Raw genomic sequence first — 23,207 nt, 5'->3', positions numbered from 1 at the left:
TTAAAGCACTGCAAAATTAGTCTGAGTGACAGAGTAGAACTAATGGCTCTTTATATGGTCAGAGCATCTAATAAATATTAACTTAATAGGAACGCCTCTTCTGCTCTGTGGAGAATTGAAACTAAGATGAAAAAGAAGCCTGTAAGCTTGTAACACCTTCTTTATGAGAGTTGAGCACATCTAATATTTGGATCTAAGGTCAGAAAAATGAGAAAAGTGAAGAAATATTAATAAAGTGACAACTGCTATCCTGGCTCATGAGATGATAGCTGTGATGCTTCCTCTCTGAATTGATGCCTAAGCATAGGGTTGTAGAGAATTGTTTGAATGCTGTGTTTGTTGTTGATGCATCTTTAGATCTGATGAATACCAAGAGTCTATAAGACAATCCTATAAGGAATAAACATGTACCCTCCCTCCCTATTTTTTTTCCCCAATAACACTCATAGTACTGTAAAAGTCATAGAATCATAGAATCCTTAGAGTTGGAAGGGACCTTTAAAGGTCACCTCGTCCAACTCCTCGACAGTGAACAGGGACACCACACCTAGACCAGGCTGCCCAGGGTCTGATCCAGCCTCACCTTGAATGTCTCCAGGGATGGGGCATCCACTGCACCTATGGGCACCACCAGTGCCTCACCATCCTCATCGGAAGATCCAAATAGTTCTGAGGCTTTAGGAACTATTGGTATTGTTCATTTATAGAAAGTTGTGGCAGATTTCTTTGGGATTGTCAGGTGAAAAGGGAGCTTTACCAAATTCCTCAAAATGGTGAGGAAGGGGACATTTTAGGTATGTTTAATAATGTGAAGCTCAGTATCTGTGACTTCAGTCCTGGGCTTTGCTATGGGAAGAGGTGGTTTGGGATGGGATTTGCCTCTGCTTACTATTCCTTCTTGACTTACCTTGAATGATTGTGTAAATGTGTAAAACGTGGTAAAATTTTGGACTTGTAGGCTCTCTGAGATACTTTCCCGTACAACCAAATTTTCAGTTTCATCTTAGTATACCCTTGAGAGAAAATTTTTAGTTTTACAGAGTAATGTCACTTGCTCTTTGATACCATCCATGTCTCCCTGATTGAGATGAGTATTTTAAAATCTGTTATTAAGTTGAAATACAGTATATGTATACTTGGTTATTTTATATGCTTTTAGTCTCACCCTCTAGGGTATGGAGATTCTTCTTGGACTTCAAAGAGGTGTCTTTCTAGAAGGTTTTCTAGTTTAATTGGTGATCCTGTCACCAAGATAAAAGCATGTCTTTACTGATGCGTGAACGTGTTTCAGTTGCACCTTCTTTTCACTACAGACTTAATCAAACTTCACCTGATCCAGCTAAAGGCAGAAACTTCTTCCACTCCTGTTTTATCAATTGTTTTTTAAATTCTTGCTTTAATGTTTAAATTCCTGAGGTAGCTGATGGGTCTGGGAAGGAAGGTCTGCACAAGGTCAACCTCCTGCTTTTACATTAAAAAAAAAAAAAAAAAATAAAAATAAATTCAAATCATATAGCCCAACACAGGGCTCAGTAGCTTGTTAGGGCACAGTTTCCAGATGGTAAGATGACAAGTTCTCAGCATTTGTGCTTGGCCAGCTTGCAAATGTTCTAAGAGTTGTTTTCTGTGTCAAACTCTCTAGTCATCCATCTCTATTCTAGAAAACTCTTCTTTAGGGGGAAGCGGAGATACAGAATATTAACTCAGATTAGAGCAGATGCCTTCCATGGAGCCTTCCCAAAGTTCTGCTCCTTATCAAAAGCTGCACTGAGCCCACCAGGACTTGATGAACATGGAGAGTGCTCAAATTGCTATCCTAAGTATGTTCTTTATTTCCAGCCTGTCTGAACACTGATGTAGAGTGTGACATCTGTGAAAGGGCATTTTTAAGTTAGAACAAGATTTCTTAAAAATAGGGAAGCAATGGAATAGGTGGTAGAAATGTTGGTTGCACAACACTGAGGGGAATATCTGCATTTTCGTGTTAAGTCCTTGTTGCTGATATGATTTAGAAGAGTTGTCTTGCCATAGTTACTAAATAAAAGTCTCAAATGCGATGCAAGTATATTGAAAAATTATTTATGTACTGTCTTGTCTTCTTATTAAATACCAAAATAAGAGTTTCTGGTACAATTTATTTTGGGTACCTAATATATATATGTAGCAAAGCAATATTTAAGTATGTTAATGTAGTACATCCTACAGGATCTTGGACTTACTAAACATAACGAATGGAAACTGCTTGCTTATTTAGATGCTAATCACCTTTTGTTTTTCTCTTCTTTGATCAACATATTCTGTATTTACTGAATATTCAAACTTGATCAGAATGCAAGGTCTGTAATTTCTGTGGACTCTTCTGTAAGGAGTCATTGCTGCATGCTTCACAATTACTAATTTCTTTCATTATTCAATTAGGAGATGCACTGCAATCTCCACTTCACATGTGAAATTGCTGGAGTTCAACTTGGTCACCACATGTGCTAATTTGAATGCCTGTGGTGTGCTTGTTAGTGAAAGCATTGCTTCTGCTGACCTTGTCTAGCTGTGTTCTAAGGTTGTATGCTCCTGGGCCAGGTGCTAAGAGAGTGAGGAAATAAGAACTACTGCCTCTTTCTCCTTGTTTAAAACCTCTGTAACAGAGGCAGGGATCGATTCTCCTCTGAATTCAGTGTTTTTTACCATTAGATTATCCTTTCTGATCCTACCTCATTTACTCCTGGTGAATTTTCAGGAAATGAGCCTGGAGCCTTAGTGGCAGCGTGCTTCATTGTATTGGGATGGCTGCTGCTGATGACTATCTATCTCTGAAAACCTGCTGCAAAATAAGGGAAGCGTAATGCCCATCCATGCTGTGTACGGATGCTTTTCCTTCTTGTGAGGTGGTTTTCCTGGACGCAACAGAGGAGCCCTGGGCCACCTGGCAGGCTGCTGTAGCTGGGAGCTGCCTCTAGACCACGACAAAGGAAGCTGTGATGGCACTGCCCCATAAATAGATTTACAAGAATGCAGGCAGCATTAACCATAGCATTTCTGAGTTCAAGAGTGCTCAGCTGTGCTGGGTGCTGTATAAGCTCAGAAGAAAAGACTATCCTTATCTTAAGAGAGCTTAAGGCAGTATAACAAGTCAGAGTCAATGCAGGTAAGGAGAGAAGCGTAGACAAAACAGTGACAAGCGATGTCAAGCATAAATGTAGCCTAGGTATTAGGGAAGAGTGTTTGCAAGAAACTAATGGAGTTGTTTTACAGATGTCAGTGCAAAAGAAGTCTTCTCAGCTGATGGAGTAGTGTGGAAAAGAATTAGGGATTTTGAAAATATAACAAACGGGTAGTGGAAATTAGTATGAATTTCCACAGTGAAGGATTAATAAAAGTAGCCTGTATAAAGTGTTGCAACTAAAGGCATCAGCTTAGTTTGGTAAGCCAGGGGGCTACAAATAGAAAATACAAAAACAGAGTGACAGGCTGAAGGTGTTGGACTAGAGGAATTACCAGTACCTGGGAAACAGGTAAAATTGCTTTTGAATTAATCTGAAAACAACTTTGAAGACATAGAGATGAGGGACAATTTTTTTATCTGTGGGCGGAAAATAATAGTTGTATTTAAGGGGGAATAAATCATTCTCCCTGATTTAGAAACAGTCTGGGTATTAGGATGTTTCAGATCAGTGATACTGTCACGCCTATTGTACAGTTAAGTCTGGAGGCTTAAGGCGGTGATGGTATCTTCTTAGCAGCCAGCAAGGGAGGTGGATGTGAATGTGTGGGCAGGGTGACAATGGGGAGCCAAGATACTCATATGGACAAAACGAGATGCTTCTGTGAGCTGTCAATTTGAATTTAATTATTCTCCCTCTAACTGAACATAAAAATGCCTAAAAATATAGTATAGAGAGAGAAAAAGAGTGAACTGAGGACAGAATCCACTAGAGACACTCTCAGAGAATGGTAAAATGATGTGGAAGAAAGTTAAAGGTGATAGACTAAGAGAGCACACCAAGGTGGAAAACTAAATTGTGGTGTTTCTTTAATAGCATCAACTTTATGTTTTTAAGGAAGAGAAAGCTTTGCTATGGAAAAGTGATGGAAATGTCAATAACACGATGAAATGAAAGTTTATCACTGAGGATAGAAATAAAAGAAATTTTGGACAGCCATTTTAAGGGATTTTCCCATCATTTTAGAAAGAAAATAGGGGAAGAAGGATAATTGAAAAAGCAATTAAGATTAAATGAGTTTAAGATGGATAGATTATGGCAAGGCAAGTTTGTATGTTGAGGAAAAGGAGCCAAGAATGGATAGGGAAGGATTGTAACTGGAGATAAGGGAAAGCAAATGCCCTGAATGGGAGAACACTTGAGAAACTTCTGCACATGCAAACGGAAAGGAAAAGAGTATTGTAGAAGAGGGGAAGGAAAACTATGCTTTATTTTGGCAGTTTTCCTTTTGGAAGAAACTGGCAGTCTTCTGCGGGGTAGAAGCCAGAAGAGGGAATTATTTGACTGAATCAAATGTGATGAAAAGCAGGGAGGGGAATGGTTGCTTTAGCTGGAAGGGCAGAGCTGGGTACCCGGGAAGATTGCAGAGGGGCAGAGGTGACTGGTTAAGGGTTTTGTGTGCTCTCCTGGGTATTTTGTCAAGTGTGTGGTGCCTATCCTTACATCTATAAATAAAACAGTGATTGCTTTTGAATTCAGTATAAATTCATGTATAATAAATCAGAAGAATCCATACTAATTCTCTAATGGTTTGAATGTGGAGGCTGTGCTTTGCTAGCTTTACAGCGCTTACCTTGTCAAACCAAGATATTTGCCCTATGATCTCAGCTAATATAAAGTCCTGCAGTAACTATTTCACTGCCAGTTTCAAGGCTGGTATACGGCAAGAACTGGTTCTACTCCAGTGGTACATTTCTGAAGAGTATATTTGAATTTTAATATAAGCTAAAATGTGCTTAATGAGGAGATCCAGAATATGCTCATTGCCCGGGGGAGGATGGCTGCAGGAGCAACTCAATTCCCAGCCCACTAAAAAAAAAGTATGTCTGTTTGCCTGACTTTTTCTTGGAACAAGTGAAGTCATTGCTAAACCAGTGGCTTGAGAACAATCTTTCCTGGGACACTGTCCAGAGCTCTGCGAGAATACAGGGCCCCAGCCAGGCTTATAACAAAGCCAGGAACAAAGAGTGGGTCTTCACATGCGCTCAGTAACTCTTCTGCACTGTGAGAATCTGCAGTTGGTTTACAGTAGACAGTGCCAGTGGCACCTGCGGGTTCTAGGCTGTCAGTCAGAGCCTCATGCTGATGAGGAGGTTGCCTTATAGAAGAATGAGATTTATCAAGTGGTAAACTATGCATTTGTTCTGGTGAGGTGTAGGAACCTGTGTGTTCATGTGCTGACTGTGTGCTGCATTACTTGGTGGTAAAACTGAGGAGTAGGAGTGTTTGTGGTCATGTGGAGGACAAACTTCCCCCCTCCCTGCCTCAGCTGCCCGTTGCAGAATCCTTCCACTTGAGTGCAGTCTGCTTCAGCTGGCTTGACTGTGTTGGACTATAAAGCAGATGCTTATATAGTGCCAGCTTAATGGCATTTGTGTCACCACTCTAGAGGAAAAAGTGCAGTCTGAACAGCCACTTTCTGCAGAGCTTCCGGATATTCTGGAGACAAATATAATTCTTTATTTTTGGTATGATGATGGAAAGTAGAACAGGTCCCTTGTTCGTTCTTTTTTACACTGTGATGCACTTCAGCCTTTTCAGTCACTCAAGAATTTGTTTTCTTTCTTGTCTTGATGGCCTAATTTTAGTTTTTTTAGCAACTTTCTCTTTTACATGGTGGTCCCTTGAATCAGACTGGCCTCCTTCAGGGTAAGGAGTTCTTGCAGATGCCACCTACTTGCCCCCTGCGTTTTAACACATTTCACAACAGCCCCTTCTGCCTCTGAACAAGGCAAATAGAAGTATACGCTGGTAGATACCACAATTACTTCATTGTCAGGCATTCCAAATATTCTGTGGCAAGAAAGAAGTTCACAAAGGAGGTTGCTGCGTATATGGAAAACAAGGCAGAGAGAAGTCTTGTTCTCCAGAGGCGTAGGAATTCATGAAGGATTGGAGTTTTTTCAGATTTGGGAGAAGAAGTGCTGTTGTTCCCAGGAAAACCGATCAAAACTACTCATGGAATTTTTCAGCATCTCCATTGTCTGCATCCAAAATCTGGTGCTTGTATACCTGCTAGTGTGGGGTCATGATGGGATGCATGCAGCAGAAGAGGACGTGCTTGGAAATTGTGAGCTTCATAGGAGAGATTTAAGACACTTTTGAGCTTGAGGAAGAGAAAATTTAAGTAACTGACTCAGCACAGCAGCAGTGACCTGATTTTTGCTGCATTGTGAAAGACAGTAATGCACAGAAACAGCACTTGGAGATGGTTCAGAGATTATTTTGTTGGAGAGTACATTACTGTAGTATTCCCACAGAACGAAAATGTCTCAAGCAGTACCACATCCTGCCTGTGTACTTTGGCACTGGCTTTTTTAAACTGCTGCTTACTGGTAGCTCTTGCTCCCCATGCAGGCTGCAAAGCAGAGGCCATTACCTTCCCAGGATGTGCCCCAGATGAACAGCTGTAGACTGAGATCTGTCTCCCCAGACGCCTCCTTGTGAAATATGGGTGTTGTCCTGCAGCCTCCCACTGTGGGAGAGAGTGATAGAATGGAAAAACATGCTGCAGGGGAAGGTTTGTCTGTGGCCCTTGTACTTCTTGTTCATTTCACCCTACTGCATACTATTCCTTGTTCCAAAAATGTTGTCTTAAGGTATTGCCAATGGCAAGTTTGTACTTTTTGTTTGTTTGTTTTTCTTTATTCATGTTAATTTTGAGATTCTAAGTAATGGAGATCAGTTTTTGAGAGGATTTAGCTTTGTAAAGCACACTTCCATTTGTTAAATAGGTAGTCTGCTTTTTGTAATTGAGTTGGGTACAGAGAATTGTTTTGAAAGTTAAATTCATTTGCAGAAGTGCCAGAATTCCAACTACAATAGGGTGTTTTGTTTTAGAAGCTAGCCCAGAGGTAACAGCACACAAGTCATTTTGATCATACAGGCCCGAGAGCTGCCATTTGGGCAGATCCTCTAGAGAAAGCTTCTTTACTGTGTCACAGCATCCTGGAAGTCTCTATGCTTCAGGCTGCTTTGTGCTGGTAAAGTATTTTCTCTTGCTCTCCAAGGATTACCCAAAATAAATAGCAGCGTTCTGTTAGCATCCTTCAGCTGTAGCATTAAGCAGCACTCCCAGTTGACCATACCTCTGTCACTTGCACCTGTTCAAAAGGCAGCAGTGAAATGCTGACGGTAATTTGTATGTATTTCTATAGAAGATACAAATCAAGTTTTGTGAGGTTCCATCATCAAGCTGGACAGTTCAGGCAGCAATTGCAGGGAGCTTGGTGCAGGATATCTGCATGCGTATTGGTTTTATAACGGGTGATGAAACAGGTGCTGTGGTTATGCTCCTGTTGCAATCCCCATCAGCTTGCTCAAAACTAGTAGGTGTATCTGAACTGCATTCTTCACACGTACAGCATCAGTGTTGGCCCCTTCTATGGTTTCATCAGACAAAAAAGCAAAAAGCCACACTGTGTCCCCTGGGATTGACCGGGACATCTCACTCTTTGATTTTTCGTAGTGTTCATGAAAACAAATATTCCATTAGTGCTGAAGAAAATGTATGGCTTTGTAGCTCTCTGGATCCATTACAACTGCCTTGAACTAGAAAAATCAACTCAACTTTGGAGATGTGGTGGGGAGAGAATATAGGTGGATGCTGTTGGCTGTTTCAGCACAGTGTTTTGGAAAGTCAGCTTCTGAAGTGTGGGATTTGTGAGGTTGGAGAAGATGATCTCCAGAGGTCCTTCCCAACTCCTACAATTCTGTGATTTGGAGGAAAAACTGAATGTTTACAGTGCCTTTTGTACACCTCTATCACTCTGCTCACTCATAGCCTGTTTGTTGCAGTTTATGTAAGTGATAATATAGAAGTATGGGTTTTAGGGGTATTTATGTATGTATACAAATACACACACATTTATGTATAAAAATAATGCTAGCATCTATTGACCCATACCTGTTGAGAAGTTGTACAGTGAGAGAAGGATGTCAGCACAGTACTTGTCTGAGTGGTGGCTGCCCAGGATGAGCAGAGCTGTGCCAGAAAACTTCCATCTACAAGCAACAGTTTGGTGTTTTTCTTGTGATAGCAGGGAGGAGCAGCTGGGTTTTACACCTGTCAAATCCACTTGGCAGCTAATTTTGAAAGCCACCCACTGCTAAAATCTCCACTGCTGCTTCTGTGCATTAATGACATGTCAGCTGTGCAGTACTGAAGCAGTGCTCTCTTCATGCTGGTTTGAGTAAGATGACTTACTGAAGGCATAATTAGAGTTTTATGTGTTTCTTTTCCTCTTTTCCCAGAATTCCAGCAGCTTATGCGGGGTGTTGTTGTGAAACCCATGATGTGCTGTCTTAATGCATACCTTCAATATATAGCAGCATGGAGAACCCACCCACAATGCAAAGCATTTTCTGAAAAATCATTTCCATCTCTTGTACATTACTGTTGGGATACGTATGGCCCTACTACAGCATCTAAGCAGCCATTTCCTCTAAGGCCATCTTTTCTATGGAAAATTTTGAGATGCAAGCACCAAGTTGAGAGATCCTTAAAAAAAAAAAATAATAATAATAATAATAATTTTTTAAATTGGTTTTGGTACAGGAAAAGAATTGATAACACAGACTGTGGAAGACTTCAGTCCTTTGAGCCCTTATGGTGTGGAACAAGATGTTAGTGTTGGGGGTAATGAGGAAATTGAGTTGAAGAAAATGGTAGTGCTTCAAAACACGGGTCATGGTGTCATTATGTTACCTGTGTCGCTGGAATGCTGTTGGTAGGAAAATGCTGTCATCTTTGTGTGTTTGTGGCAGAGATTGGAAAAAAAATCTCACTCTGCAGCTCAGAATTGGAGTTCAGTAGTGTAATGGCAGTAATTTTTAAAGTGCTTCTGTTCCATAAAAGGGTCAAACCAACAAAAAAAACTAACAGACTTCTTGCTCCATCAAGTCCAGCCAATCTCTCACTGCAGTTGGAGGAGACAGTGCTATTACCTCCCTTTTTCTGTTCTTCTGCTTGCACCCTATCTCCCTCCAAATTTCAGAAGATCAGCAATCTGTCCCTTGGGCTGTGCACACACTCTTGCTCCTACCACGTTATATAAAAACATACCGTGTAGGTGATTAAGTGCTCGTGAACGAATCTGTCATTTATTACTGTTATGCATCTGTACTTGAATAGAATTTATCATTTCTGGTTTATTACATTTTGATTTCAGTGTGCCATAGTGCTCAGCATTTGAAAAAAGCTTTTTAAAGCAAGAGAGCTCAGTAGTTAGCTATCATTAACAGAAAGTTATTTTGCTGGCAGCTGTTGCAGGCTTTCAACTGCACTAAAGCAGACTAATTTGAGTGCTTGTAGCAAAAGACTGCCTTTCTTCTTTGTCATAGATGCTAAAACAGTATAAATGGCTTCTCCACAATGCATTTAAGTCTGTTTTCTTCATCATATAACAGGTTTTCGTGAGCCACGAAAAGACAAAGTCTCCACAGCAGCTTCCAGTGCTGCCTACAATGTTCCAGCTGTGACTTGACAATGTTCATCTGGGATTTTTAATTTATATTAGCTTGTGGAAAGAGAGGAACATGGGAAAGTAGTTGAGGAGCTGCCTGCCTGCTCCAGGTACTCAGCCTGCATGGGGACGCTCACTGGGATGCAATCTGTATTTCATATCCTCAGTGCCCGCAATCTGCAGTTACTTCATTTTTGGCAGGCACCTGTCAGGGGTTCAGGGTGCGTCCCCTCTGAATGAAGGGCTGTGGGAGCCTGTTGTTTCACTGCTTCCCTTCTCCTGCCCTCTCAGTGACATCCTTCTGGCCCTGGGCTGCATCAGGAAGTGGAGGTAAGGGCTGGGTGTGCCGAAATGAACATCCAGTGACTTTTTAAGAGAAAAGGCAAAAGCTTCAACTGAAGATGTTTGCATTTATTGTTTGCAGTGTACATCTTGCAGGGAGGATGTCTGTCTGAAGCAAATTATGAACAATGCTGAAGCCGTTTTAAAAAGTCATTAAGTATTGAAAAGCAACTACTCTGTTATATGTGTGGTTGTGCAGCACTGCTTTCTGCTGCATAAAATGTGCATGTGAATGGGAAAAGGACACACCAATGCGTGGATATTTTTTTTGTCAAACCATTCTTTCTTGAAGCATAGGAGTTTCTTCAGCAGTGGCTAGTGGTAATTCTTTAAGATAATTTATCTTAATTTTTTTAGCACGCACTGCAAGTGTAAAACACTGTTAAATAGAAACAACATTTTTTTATACCAGAAAGCCAGTCAACATAATGCTAAAACTGTCAGTTCAGAGCTAACCTCTGCATTTAATACTAGACCAGGCTGCCCAGGGCCCCATCCAACCTGGCCTTGAACACCTTCAGGGACGAGGCATCCACAACCTCTCTGGGCAGCCTGTGCCAGCACCTCACCACTCTCTCTGCAAAGAACTTCCCCCTGGCTTCCAACCTAAATCTTCCCTCCCTCAACATCAAGCCATTTCCCCTTGTCCTGCAGTTATCAACCCTTTCAAAGAGTTGATTCCCCTCCTGTTTGTAGGCTCCCTTTAGGTACTGAAAGGCTGCAATGAGGTCACCCCGCAGCCTTCTTTTCTCCAGGCTGAACAAACCCAGCTCCCTCAGCCTGTTTTTGTAGGGCAGGTGCTCCAGTCCCCTGATCATCTTTGTGGCTCTCCTCTGGACCCTCACCTACAGCTCCCTGTCTTTCGTGTACTGGGGGCTCCAGACCTGGACACAGTACTCCAGATGGGGCCTCACAAGAGCAGAGTAGAGAGGGGCAATCACCTCTAAACTAATCTGGAAAAGTTTATTAGACTGACTTTGTAAGCAGTCAAAATAATCCATTAGTCTCAGTTCAGGTGGTTTTATTCCACTGATTAGGGAATAGACCTTTGTCTGAAAATAATATCCTTTAGTGGTAATTAATATTTTACTAAAGAAACATGGCTGACCTCAAATGACCCTGAGTAAGTCTGACTACTTGTTTACAGATGAGTGAATTATTAACATAAATAAAGATATAGCGTTTATTTTTTTTTCTGACTGTCATAGGATCTACATCAGTCATGGGCAGAAAGAAGTATTTTATTAAGCTTTTTGATCTTTTATTGGCTGCTTTTGTGTTCCTTTTTTATTGCTTTATGAAAAGGACTTGGTCCGTTAGTTAAACAATTGTCAGAAATTTACATGAAATCTCTCAATATTCAATTTTTGAATAGAACTGTTTAAGAAAAAATGAACTGTTCTTATGTGTAATGCATCATTCTGAGGAAATCTTTGAGTATTTCAATTTGAAATTTCTCATCAGCTCTGAGACTAACTCACTGGGTAAGTGCCTCATTTCTTTTAATAAATGATGCACGATTGTATTTCTGTTCATGGCTTTAGTTCTGAATGTTTTTGAAAAATTCTTTTGTATTTCATTGAAGGGTTTTTAATGCATATACTGAATTGCTACAGATTGTACCAGTACATCACAGTAAGAGTAAAATACTGTGGTGTAGGGCTGGCTGAACAGATGCCTTTGAAATACTTAGCTGAATCCTGAAATAATACTTACAGTAGTTGGTTGATGAATTTAGCTACTTTGAAAGTATAACAACAAAGCTATACATTCATATGAATACAATCAAAATCTATTAATGTGCGGTATAGATATTTTTTTGCATTCAGTTTGCATTTAAAGAGTATATCTGTTTTTGAAGAACAACATTTGCATGCAGTTTGGTATGTTCACCTGGAATAGCTCAGGGAGGTGTTGAAGTCACCATCCCTGGAGGTAATCAAGGAAAGGATGGATGTCACACTGAGTGGTGTCGCCTAGAGCAGTCAGAGGCATGAGTTGATGGTTCAACTAGGTGATCTTAGTGGTCTCTCTAGCCTAAATGACTTTACTCTAATCAGCTGTCTAGCGTGGCTCTGTTAGCAAGCTAAGTGTGTTGGCTTTTCCGTTTGTCCAGGGGTGGTTTGTTTACAGTACTTTTACTATTCTAAATTGAAGTACTTTTATTACTTACAGTGCTTGAAGTAATGATTCATAAAACATTTTTTTATTACTTTTAATGCAGACTTTCATTTCACATCAAGATATCAAAAGAACTATAAAATTTTGGGGTGTATCTTTGTAGCCTATTGGAGGAATAGCTTGAAGACACACAAAAATACATTCCCTTTTAGGAACCCTTTTAGTAATGGACTGTATACAAGAGGTCTCAGTATCTCCATAAACAGCTGCTGCAAATTTGGCAGAATGAGATCCTTAACTAAATTCTGAGACATAATGCTAGCAGTGCCTTCAGCTTTCAGAATGGGTCCTGCAGACTTCCTAGGACAGACCTAATTATTACTGAATAAGAAGCATTTTTTTAATTTGAGAGCCATTAAAGCATTGGCTGATGAACCTTTATTGGCAAGCAGGGCTGGCAGGTATTTGTGTGCAGTCATCCTTTAAGACTCATGGAATCGTAAAATGGCTTGTATTGGAAAGGACCTCAAAGATCATCTATTTCCAGCCCCCTCAACTCATGGTGCAATTAATTTGTAAATGGAGAATTAATAATATTTGGGGCATTTCACTGAAGTTTGTAGGGAAACTGCATTGCCAAGGAGATCTTTTGGAACCTTACTGTACTGGAAATAACCTAACAGTTAAATGGAATCACTGTGTGTGTTTATTTATTCAGTACTGAGAACTTAATTGATATTTGTCCACTTCCTGGTAAGATACTAGCTTCCATCCTGTGGAAAAAACAGGAGTTGAGATTGCATCAGAATTTGTAGCAAACAGTAACTTGTCGGGCATCACCTACAAAGAACTGCCCGGAGCTCGGCTGGACGCAGCCAAGTGTGCTGGTGGGGCGGGCTGCCGGCAGCAGCGGTGTGATGGGGCAGGGCTGGTGCAGCCCTGGCAGAGCAGTGCTTGACTTGGTTTGGCAGCAAAGGCATTTGGTTGTACGTCTGACCGGTATGTGCGGTATGGAGAGAACCTGCTGTGAATTTTTCTTTGCCTTTTTTCATCCCTTTCCAAATGTGGTCAGGTAGAAATGCAGATCAGCTGTCTGCAGCGATTCATACTTCCTTCGGACGTGCATCATCTCAGATGAACTTTTCATAGGGAAGAAAACAACTTCATGCATTTTTCCAAGTGCTCTTTTATTAACAGTTCTAATCTTCTGTCTGTTTTGCATATATGCTCCATCTTGGCAATTGTTCTGGGTATATAAGCACTGTGGTATTCATAATAGTAGAGGATTATGCTTACAGTGGTGCTTGATGGCATTCCTAATTGATCATACGGTTATTCTACAATGAGCTGTTTTCCTTTGTTACTGTCAAAATACCCAGTGAACTGCAATTAATCATATTTTGGCACATGACTGTGAAATTACTGCCACTGCTGTAGAATGTCGATTTCGACATCTTTGGCCGCTGCAATTGCACAATTTTTAACGATAGACGTACTTGGAGTTCCTTCAATACAAATGACATTATTGGCACACATAGCATTTTGTACTAGATTATTTATTAGAAAAACCACTGTATCTTTTATTGGGTTTTTAACCCCCCCTCTGAATATCTAAAACAAGCTTGCTTTTGAAGTGGCAAAGTGACCGATGTCATCCCTTTAAACTTGATGAATGCATGCACAAAATAGAAGTGAAAGCAAGAAGGACGACTGTTACAAATGCCCAGACAGAGAAGGTTAACTCTGCTGGATGTCATTTCACTGGTCCTGTGTCTGTCTGCCCCTAGCTACAAAGAAAATTAGTAGGACTGGAAGGGATTACAGGCTCTGCCATCTCCTTTAGCGCTTGATATAACCCCTCCACAGGGCCTTTGTTTATGTTGCTTTAAGCAAATTCTGGATAACAGAAGAGACAGAGTGGCTTTTTTTCCCTTCTGCCAATTTTTATAGGATTCAAGTTTCCTTTTGTATATTCATAGCACTTTAACATATGTTTTAGGTAATGTATTTACAATGTGGCACTGATCTCTTTTTTGTTTTGTTTTGTTTTTAGTAATTATTTAAAGAAAGTACAAATCTGTTAATTAGCAGTGGATGCTTCTGGCACAGTGAGGCTATGAAGGGCAGGCATTACTTATTTTCCATTAGGAAATGGTTTTCTTTAATATACATTAACATTTTTCAACTGTTCTAACTAGAATCTCAGAGTATTTGTGACTCTCAGTCTACTGCTACAGCTTCCTTTCCTAGTATGGTTCCAGTAAAGTACCATAGTCCAGATTTTCACTAGTTGCCTTTTGAGATTCTTTGAAATGAACTAAAAGACACATTGATTTTCATAAGGGAGAGATGAAGATGGGAGATAACAGCAAAGTCATTGCAAGGTTTATAAAACACATGAAATTCTGAATACTGTTGTTATGTTGGCTAGCAATAACATTTTGACTTTAAAAAGTGAGTAAGAGGAGAAGAACCAGTAACTGTTTGTATCAAATTTCTTATGGAAAATAAATCATTAGGCCAAAGCAGATAATTGCTTCTCACTTGAAATTCTGTTTTCAACCATGATAAAAAGCTGTGAGTAGCCAAAAAATATTGACAAACAAATATGCAGGCAACAGCCATTTTAATTTATCAGAAACCAATGCTTATTCTTCTATTTTTAATACTAGTTATGAGAATGTATGAACTAGCCACAAATTAATTGTAATTAGTAAGGCTAATCGATATTGTTGTGTTTTTAAGGCTGTAATGTCTTCAGATCGTCTTCTCATCAGAGTAGAAGAGATAAGAAAGAGAAGGAAATCCATATGTAAGATGATTTTCAATCCTGTATGTTTTCAATTCTTGACCACTGGCTTTATCACTGTGCTCTTCCAAGTCATCTGCTGTGTGCAGTTCCTATCTTCAGCAGCACATTGGCTGTCATTGCCTGTAGCTTGGATCCACCTTCATGGAATCTTTGCCCACTCCCCCTCTTCCTCAGTGGCTTTGATGAGTTCTCCAGCACATACTGCTGCCTCTCCTGCCCTGCAGTCAAAATGTGTGTTATGTTCCCTATATTTTATTGCTTATAGCTTAGCCAGCCTCTAAGGGACTAGCTTACAAGTGGGAGCTGTTGTGGAGTGGGGGAAATAACATAGTTCCACACTGCAACAACATGATCGAGTTCTTTAGTAAGAAAATCCATCTTTCTGCTGTACGTGGAGAAATGCCAGACTTTCACTGCATGAACATGGACTGGGTAGTGCTCTGCTCTGAGATTAACGGGGCACTGTACAGACCTGAGTCATTTCTCTAGACCCACACAAGCAGTGATTTGCAGCCTGGCAATAGTATTAGGCTCAGCTTGCAACCACGAAGGCTGGAAACATAATTCTGTTACTGAGAAATCATTCTCTTAAGCAGTTTTGTGGCAAGACATGAGATGATTTGTCACTATGTAGGATCCCTAGGCATGGGAATAGGAAAGACTTTTTCCTCCTTATCTTGGTCAGTTTCCCATTTTGATAAGATTTCAGCAATCAGCCAGAAATTTTGACTCTGTTAATCTGTAACTGCTATCCTATCTACTGGGATTGCTGCCGAGCTGGGAAGAGAGGATTCAGTCACTTCTGCCTTAACCTCCAGGATGTGCTGCTTGTCTTGACATGAGGTTGTATCTCTGTCTGAAAGGAGATGCTGTCAGTAACAGGTAGGTGTGAAAGAGATAGGGGTGTCTGCTTGAACTGCTTGTGTTTGGTTCTGAGGTATGACTGGTGCCTGGGTTAGTTCTCTGCTGCTGTTTGGTAAAACTGCAAGCAATATCAGCACGTCTCGAGCTGCCTGAGGGGCGGGTGTTGGGATAGAGATCGCTGGCAGGAAAGAGGAAACTGGGAATTCAGCAAGGAAGGAAAAAGCTTAGATGTGAGGGGTACTGGGGATGGAATGCAAGCATCGAGCATAGTTGTCTTGGTTACCTCCTTTTCTGGTTGCCTTGATTATTTCTTTATCATTCAGCATCAGCTTTTGTTTGCCTAGATAGAATCTGTTACCATGCAAGGCTCAGTCTCTAGCAGGCGCTGCACGCTTGTTTTTCCTACCCGTAGCCAGGATGAGGTATATGCTGAAGCACAGCTTTCTCAAACAAATGACTGCCAGGATATAAGGTCATCCTCCAGATTCAGAGAGCTGATGCAGAAGCTCCCTGGTGTTGGAAGAGGGAGTCTTTGTTCTCACATCAGCAAAGAGAGGCTGAAGGTGGATTGAATGATTCTGTGCTGTCACTGCAGCACGTAGCTCCAACCTACTGAGTTAAGTGCTGTTGGTGGTAGATGTTGTCCTCATCTTACCTTTGAAAGGAAAATTATTGCTGCCATGGAAAACTGCTGATCAGAAGAGAATAGAATTCAGAGGATTTTTTCCTTTTTCTCCGTCATGGCAAAGTTTTCGTGCTGTTATTTTTGGAGGAAAGGATGGAGAGGGTCCCTTGCACTGATCCCAGGGATGTTGAGTCAAACACTGGCTATCTGAAGGAGGATGTGTGGCTGTGTGTTTAGAATTCCAAGTGAGAGACTCTACATGCACAGCTTTCATTGGAGCTCTTGGAAGGAAAACTGGAAGCAGGACACTGTGACACCTCCACTGCTTCTGCATGGCCAGGACGGAGGATCTGGGTGGTGGTCAGAGCAGCAGTGTTCCACAAATTCTTCACAATGCCTAGGTTTGAGGGACAACTGATCCCTTTTTTGTGAATTTCACTTCAGACAAACATGATGTTGAGGGAATACAACGTTCTGCTGCATTCTGTTTTTCCTCTCTTTTCCTCATGTTTCACAAGACTGATGACTGTAGGGAGGTCATCTCGGACAGATTATAGATATTCTTTGTGTAAGACAGAGAAAGCTTTTCACTCCCAGGATGCCCTAAACCTGTAGGGACAGAGCACAACCTGTTATGTTGTTTTAGAAGGGGCTAAGCAGATTTCTGAGGACATTCAGAGATGCCATTTAGCTATGGCTTCCTTCCTGTGGCTGTAGCAGATAGGAGGTCCTGCAGACATCCCTTTTGAACCCTGTGCCTGCAGTGTGGCATGCCAGGGCAGCATGTGGAACACAATCTTTAAGGTCACGTCTTAAAACCAGTGCTTCTTGTCACCTCCAGTACCTTAAGGGCTGCTCATTAGCTTCACATCTCCCTTCTCAGAGCATTCCCCTTATGGGAACTCTGGTTTCATGTCTGTTAAGAATTCAGCCTCAGTAACCTTACTTCTGCAAGGAAACTTGAAACCATAGTAGTCTAGACAAAAAAAAAAAAAAAAAAAAAAACAGACATTACAAATGTAGACGCAACATGTCAGCGTACCATTTGTTCCTCCTCTCATTCCCTTACAGTTCCTGAGAACCATTTGGCATTCTCTCAGTGCCCTGATCCTCCTTCCCCTCCTATGCTCTCAGGGGCCATGTCGTGGTGCTGGTACGTGCCTCACGCACAGGGTGCCTGCCCCGCAGCTCACTGCTTTGCTTGGGAACCAGCCTGAGGGCAGTGGCACTGGAGCCTGGCATTTCTGTGCAGTACAGCAGTGTTTGCAATGACTGGCTCCTCCGAGTAATCCTTGGTATCTTCTGAGGACAGGATTTTTCATGCACTCAGTTCCGCTCTGTGGTTCCCCTTTTGGAGCTGAATGCTGCATGCTAATATTGTGCACAGTGAACTTAACCAGTTCACAAGATGCACAGCATGCAACTGCTCACAGACACATCACTAAGAAAAAGCTGGTGTTTCCGTGTGACAGCCTGCATAGCTGGTCACCTGACAGGGTGCCATCTCAGGGCCAGGATGCTACCTGTGCCCATGTGTCCAGCTGAGAGCGCGGCCATGCAGGCTGCAGCAAGTGAGGGGGCTGTGGCTGCATGCAGAGCTCCCCTAGCTGGGCCCAGCCCTGGGCACAGAGCGCCTGGCAGGGCACCCGCCTTCTGTGAGCCATGGCCTCGCCGTGCTGCCATGCTCTTGGGTGTCCCAGAGTGAAGGTGATGCGCCACAGAATGGTGCCTGGGCTTGTTGATGCAATCCCCAATGTACTGTGCTCTGCTGCCTAATAGGAATGAGTTGCTGCTCTGGGAGGAGCATCACTGCCATATCTAGGGGTCTGTTTGTTACCACGCAGCCTGTCACTGCTGCGTGGTGCTACACGTGGTATTTAAGCCTCTTGTTCATCTCCAGTTGGCAGAGGGAGGGCAGAACAGTACGTTATTCAGTGACTATGAGCCACTCTGGGAAACGTATTACACAGCTAACAGATTTATTTGGAAATATTTTTCATACATATTGACTGTTTCTCTGTATTTTTCACGTCAAAAGCATGATAAATTGTCAATATAGTAGACAGGTAGTCTCAATTTTATGATAATCATTGTAAAAACAGAAGGAGGCAAGAAAAGGCTCGGTAAGCTAAGTGCCAAAAGAGCATGGTAACTTATTCCATTTCCAGCATCCATGGAGGATGAGTGAGGGGAACGGTTGTAAGAGATACAGGTAGGTATACAGACAGGTGTAAACATATGGATATTTTTCTATTTATCAAGCCATGGAGTACCAGAGACCTATCTATATAGGTCAGGCAGGTCGCATCATTCCTCTAATGGTAACCTTTTGTGAGAAAAATGAGTTACGAATTTATATTCATATATTATGGTACAGATCTCAAATTGTCGCCTTATAAAATGCATGCATGTTTTAATTATTTCATTGCCGTATTCATACAGTCTCAAATTCTGTTTTTCTGAGCCAATTATTTACTGCTGTGCTTACGGATGGTTGTACTGGGGAGAAGGCAATTTATGTTAGTGATAATGGAAAATGAAACTTCTTCCTAATGAGACCTTTAAATTGCAGTCAGCAGCATTGATTCTTCTAGTCTGGCTCTGCCTTATGTGTAGGAAGGGACAAACTCATCTAAGAATATCAGAAGGATAACAAGACTTGACTTAGGTACAGATTTGTTCTTTAAGAAAGAAAACATTCATTAGGAATCGCTGCTTTCTCTGGACAACTGTGTTCTCCTGGAAAATGCTGCAAGTGGTATGTAAAGCCTGCAGCAGGTATCTGGGGGACTGTAACAAGCTCTGGAAATTAATACATTTTTCATGACATGTTTCCAGCACTGTTAATGGAGTCGATGCAGCTCTTTATTGTAGGACCGCATCCTGCCTTGTAGAAAACAGGCAGGACTATTGGCCAGGCCTGTCTGTGGCTTGCTGTTAGCGCTGGAACTGAGTCGTGCCGTACATGCAGCACTGCTCTAAAGCTCTTTGTCACACGTTTTTCTTTCCCCCTTTCTAAGAAACGCATTGGCTTGCTTCTTGAGGGGTCCAAAGGAATGCTGGATTGCACGAACTGTGAAGGTGTTCTTTGGCAGTAGAGTGACCCTTTGATGTCAGGACCCCCACCGCAGCCTGCTGGGAGGGAACAGCTGATGGAAAACACTGCCTTTGGTGTCAGGTGCCTCTTATGTTTCTCTGGGGTGCTCACATGGCCAAAACATCGAAGGTGGTAAATTTGTAACGCGCTTATTGAGGCAGAAAGGCCAGTTATACTCAGAGTTACACTGGAGGTTGTTTGCATGTAAGAGTCAAAGAGCAGACTTAGTATTTGCTGTCTGCTCGTGTTGATCTGTTCTTTTGGTTTTGGCACCGTGCTGCGTGTGAATCATACTCAGAGGCCCCGGGAACACAGCCGCCCGCACAGCAGCATCTGCCTGAGTCAGCAGCGGCCTGCGGCAGTCGGTGCCCGCGGGGTGCGGTGAGTCATGGCGCTGCTCCTGCGGGCACTGCGGCTCAGGGCAGCGGGGCACGGTGCGAAATGAAAGTGAGCTGCTGTGCTCACCGCAAAAGGGAAAGGTCGTACCGTAAGGAGGGGGAGGAGAACCCCCCTAATATGGTATAAGGATGTCGTATTTTTGGGTCGTCAGGGACTACTTTGCAGGTGAAAGATTTCTTTAGTGTGTGCAGGGTCTAGCTGCTCCATTTTTGTGAGACTCGGGTGTTCTTCATATTAGTCAGATTTGTTTTAATGTGTCTCCTGTACAATGTGCTGTCTTATCATCATCTGAGCCAAGCAGATAGTTCTTCAAATGGCACTCTGTTATTTTGCAGGAAGTGTAAGTACTAAATTAGTTATGCATTAATTCTGGCTGCGGCACATCTCATACGTGCGGTTGTATAGGAATAACAGTATGAGTATGAAGTCACCTCCATATCTTGTAACTGTTATAGGAAAACCTTCAAGAAGTACTGTCGTTTCCCTGCCTGAAGTGGTAAGAGCACTGAAAGCAGAAGGGCTGGCTGGGACTGGCCAGGCAGAGGGTTACATCTCTAAAAAGGCATGCTTCCTATCAGAGCTAAAAATAAAACCTGAGCATCAGAACTTGCCTACCAGCTAATTACGGGACTCATTTACATAGGCTTTCATCTCCTTCTAGGGACTGGTCTGAACAGCCTTCTGTTTAAATACTGTTCCAGCTCCTGTGTCTGCCTTGCAGCACAGGTTTTTAGGCTCCTTAGCTCAAAAGGCAGCTGATGAGGGAGGTTGGTTTTGAGCAAGGTCTTCTGGATTTGTGTTCCGTGGCAGCCTGCCAGGGCCTCCGGTTCCTCAGCTATTGGAGGAACAGAGCTGCTTGGCTTGTGAGCAGCCACATGCTTGGTATTCAGTTTTGGAAGAGCAAGGAGATCGTAATCTCAAACTATCATTTTCTTTCAGGGGAGAGAATTGTTTTAGAGTGAAAGAAAACATGTAGTTCTAGTTAGGGGCCCCCACGCCTTCCACGCCTTGCATGTGCTTCGCTAGGTCGGTAAGTGGAATATTAAAGCTCAAATGAGATTGCTCGTATCTCTGTGAGGTCAGTATACTTCCTCGTGGTTGAGTTTCTGTAATATCAGTTTCCATTTGGAGTCTTGGAGATCACAGAAAAAATAACTCTTGCTTTTAAAGCCATTACCGAGGCTGCAAAGTCAGCCACTGAAAAATTAATACAAACAGTATTTTTGTTGAACTGAGTGTATGGTATCCTGGTGTGTGGTATATTAAATGTTAATCAAGAATTCAGTTGTTCCGTTCCATTGCTGATGCTGTAAAAAATAGAAATGATCAGGTGTCTTTAATTAACTAAGCATTTTTTTAATGTTTACTTTAGGTCAAGGACTATCTAGTGCTTATTTCCAGTATTCTTCATAGTTTCTGCTCTACTTTCTTATGCATGGAATAGTTTTCTTATCAAGAAGTATCAGTTATGAAGACATATCCTTTGTTTTCCTCCTTTATTAAAGTTCTTAATAATGCTTTGTGCTCAGATGAAATTGAAATCAGATTGCCTTTAAGCTAGTATAGCGTAGAATCAAGTACACTTTTCATTTTGGTAATAAAAAAATATATATATTTTTATAGGCACAACTTTTGGAGAGTAAACTGCAGTGTGTTTCCTTTCTTTCCAAGAGGATCTGTTGATGGATGCCTCATAGGTTGTTGCTGCCATTAAGTGTGCTCTCTTAGAATCCAGAACCGTATGAAGGTTCTAGACTTCAAACCTTCAAGAAGTTCATAAAGGATTTTTTTCTCATTTTCAGGTGAAGTGTAAAAGTGCCTTTTGTATCATCTTGAAAATAATATCAATACGTCTTTCTTCTGTTCCGTGTGTGTATTTGCTCGCTGCTTTGTTGGCAGACTTCTTTTTGAACACCCAGTCTTAGGAAGTATATTAATGTAAAGTTCACCCAAAATAATGGTTCAGTATGCTCTTTTGGTGTTTGTGCAGAACAGAAAGGCAAGACTAACATCATAGAGAAGTGTTTGTGAAGTAAAGAAACTAGGAAAAGTCTGACATTTTCCTCTGAGACTTGTAATGGTCTGAAGATACTGTGTGCTTGCAGATCTCCTTAATACCCTGCATCAGTTGGTCAGCTATCTTTTTATAGTAGTATCCTTTGATACCATCTCTTTACATCAGCCTTGTCTTCATAATGTTTTCTTCTAATATCTCATCTGTAAGATCACGAAGATCTTGAAGAAAATTTAGTTACAACGCTTTTCTAAGAGAAGAGCTTTTGTTGGAAACTTCTTTAAATGCAGGAAATAAATGCATAAAAATGTTCATCCGACCAACGTTTTTAACTTGGGACAATAACAATGATGTAGATGTGGATCTTTACAAATGCAAACTTATTACAGGATTGTAGAGAAATAGTGCAATCTTAAAATGCTTTGTTTGGGATTGTTGCCCATCTCTCACATGAGAGAGGCGTTGATTGCACAGAAGTGTCAGCTGTATAAGGTACTCTGGAATTCAGAAGCATTTGCATTTAAAAAAAAATATCTTAACAGTGGAATACCACTAGCTGTCTCATTTGATTGTTTTACCAAATATTGTATCATTGTTCCAGAGAGCAGATAGTGGTCACGTGCCCTTGCTGACCTTTTTTATGGCCTGCTGTTTTGGTCTTGGTGTTAGCTCTAGAATTTGTTTGATAGTGGCAAGGGGTACAAGAAGAATAAGAACCACAGAAAGCAAAAGGAAGTGCTTTATCCGAAAAGTAATGAAGATATTATTGTGTTGTTCTTGCTGCACAATGCTGTGCTACGGTGATAACAAAAAAAAACAAAACAAAAAAAAAAAAACCAACAACAAAACTAAGCATGTGGACACAGCAGGCAGTTACACTGACTCATAGAGGAGAGGATGAAATAGGATGTGGGCTCGGCTCAGGAAGTCGGTCCGTAAACCGCTACTTGCCAGCACTGCTGGGTCACCGTGTGTCCCCTCCTGCCTCTGTGGGGCAACCAAGGCTGTGAGGAGGGCTGGGAGCAGGCAGGCTCCTTGGCTAGCTGCTTGTGGCCTTGTGAAGGAAGGGGGGAGTGGGGGAGCGACCAGTTCCTTCTGCTGTTCTACACCACTCAGACAAGATTGTGTCAGCTAGTTTCTGTAGGAAAGATTGCTTTTTTAATTCCTTTTTAGCTTTCTGATATTTTTTTTCCTCTTAACATCCTTTGATGTGGTTCAGAGAGCTGTACGTGTGGTCAGAGAGGGAATTAG

The 23,207-nt window shown here is 41.6% G+C and overlaps 1 protein-coding gene across 2 annotated transcripts in view; it reads left to right on the top strand.

Moving 5' to 3' along the window:
* Positions 1–23,207, top strand: part of JMJD1C (jumonji domain containing 1C) — a 147,724-nt gene that overhangs the window by 46,343 nt on the left and 78,174 nt on the right. The gene's annotated exons all lie outside the window — the stretch shown is intronic.

Source organism: Meleagris gallopavo, chromosome 8 (genome assembly GCF_905368555.1).
Source record: "Meleagris gallopavo chromosome 8, MGAL_WU_HG_1.1, whole genome shotgun sequence".
Lineage (NCBI taxonomy): Eukaryota > Metazoa > Chordata > Aves > Galliformes > Phasianidae > Meleagris > Meleagris gallopavo.
The sequence above is the reverse complement of the archived record's forward strand: the minus strand, read 5'-3'. Positions and strand labels throughout refer to the sequence as shown.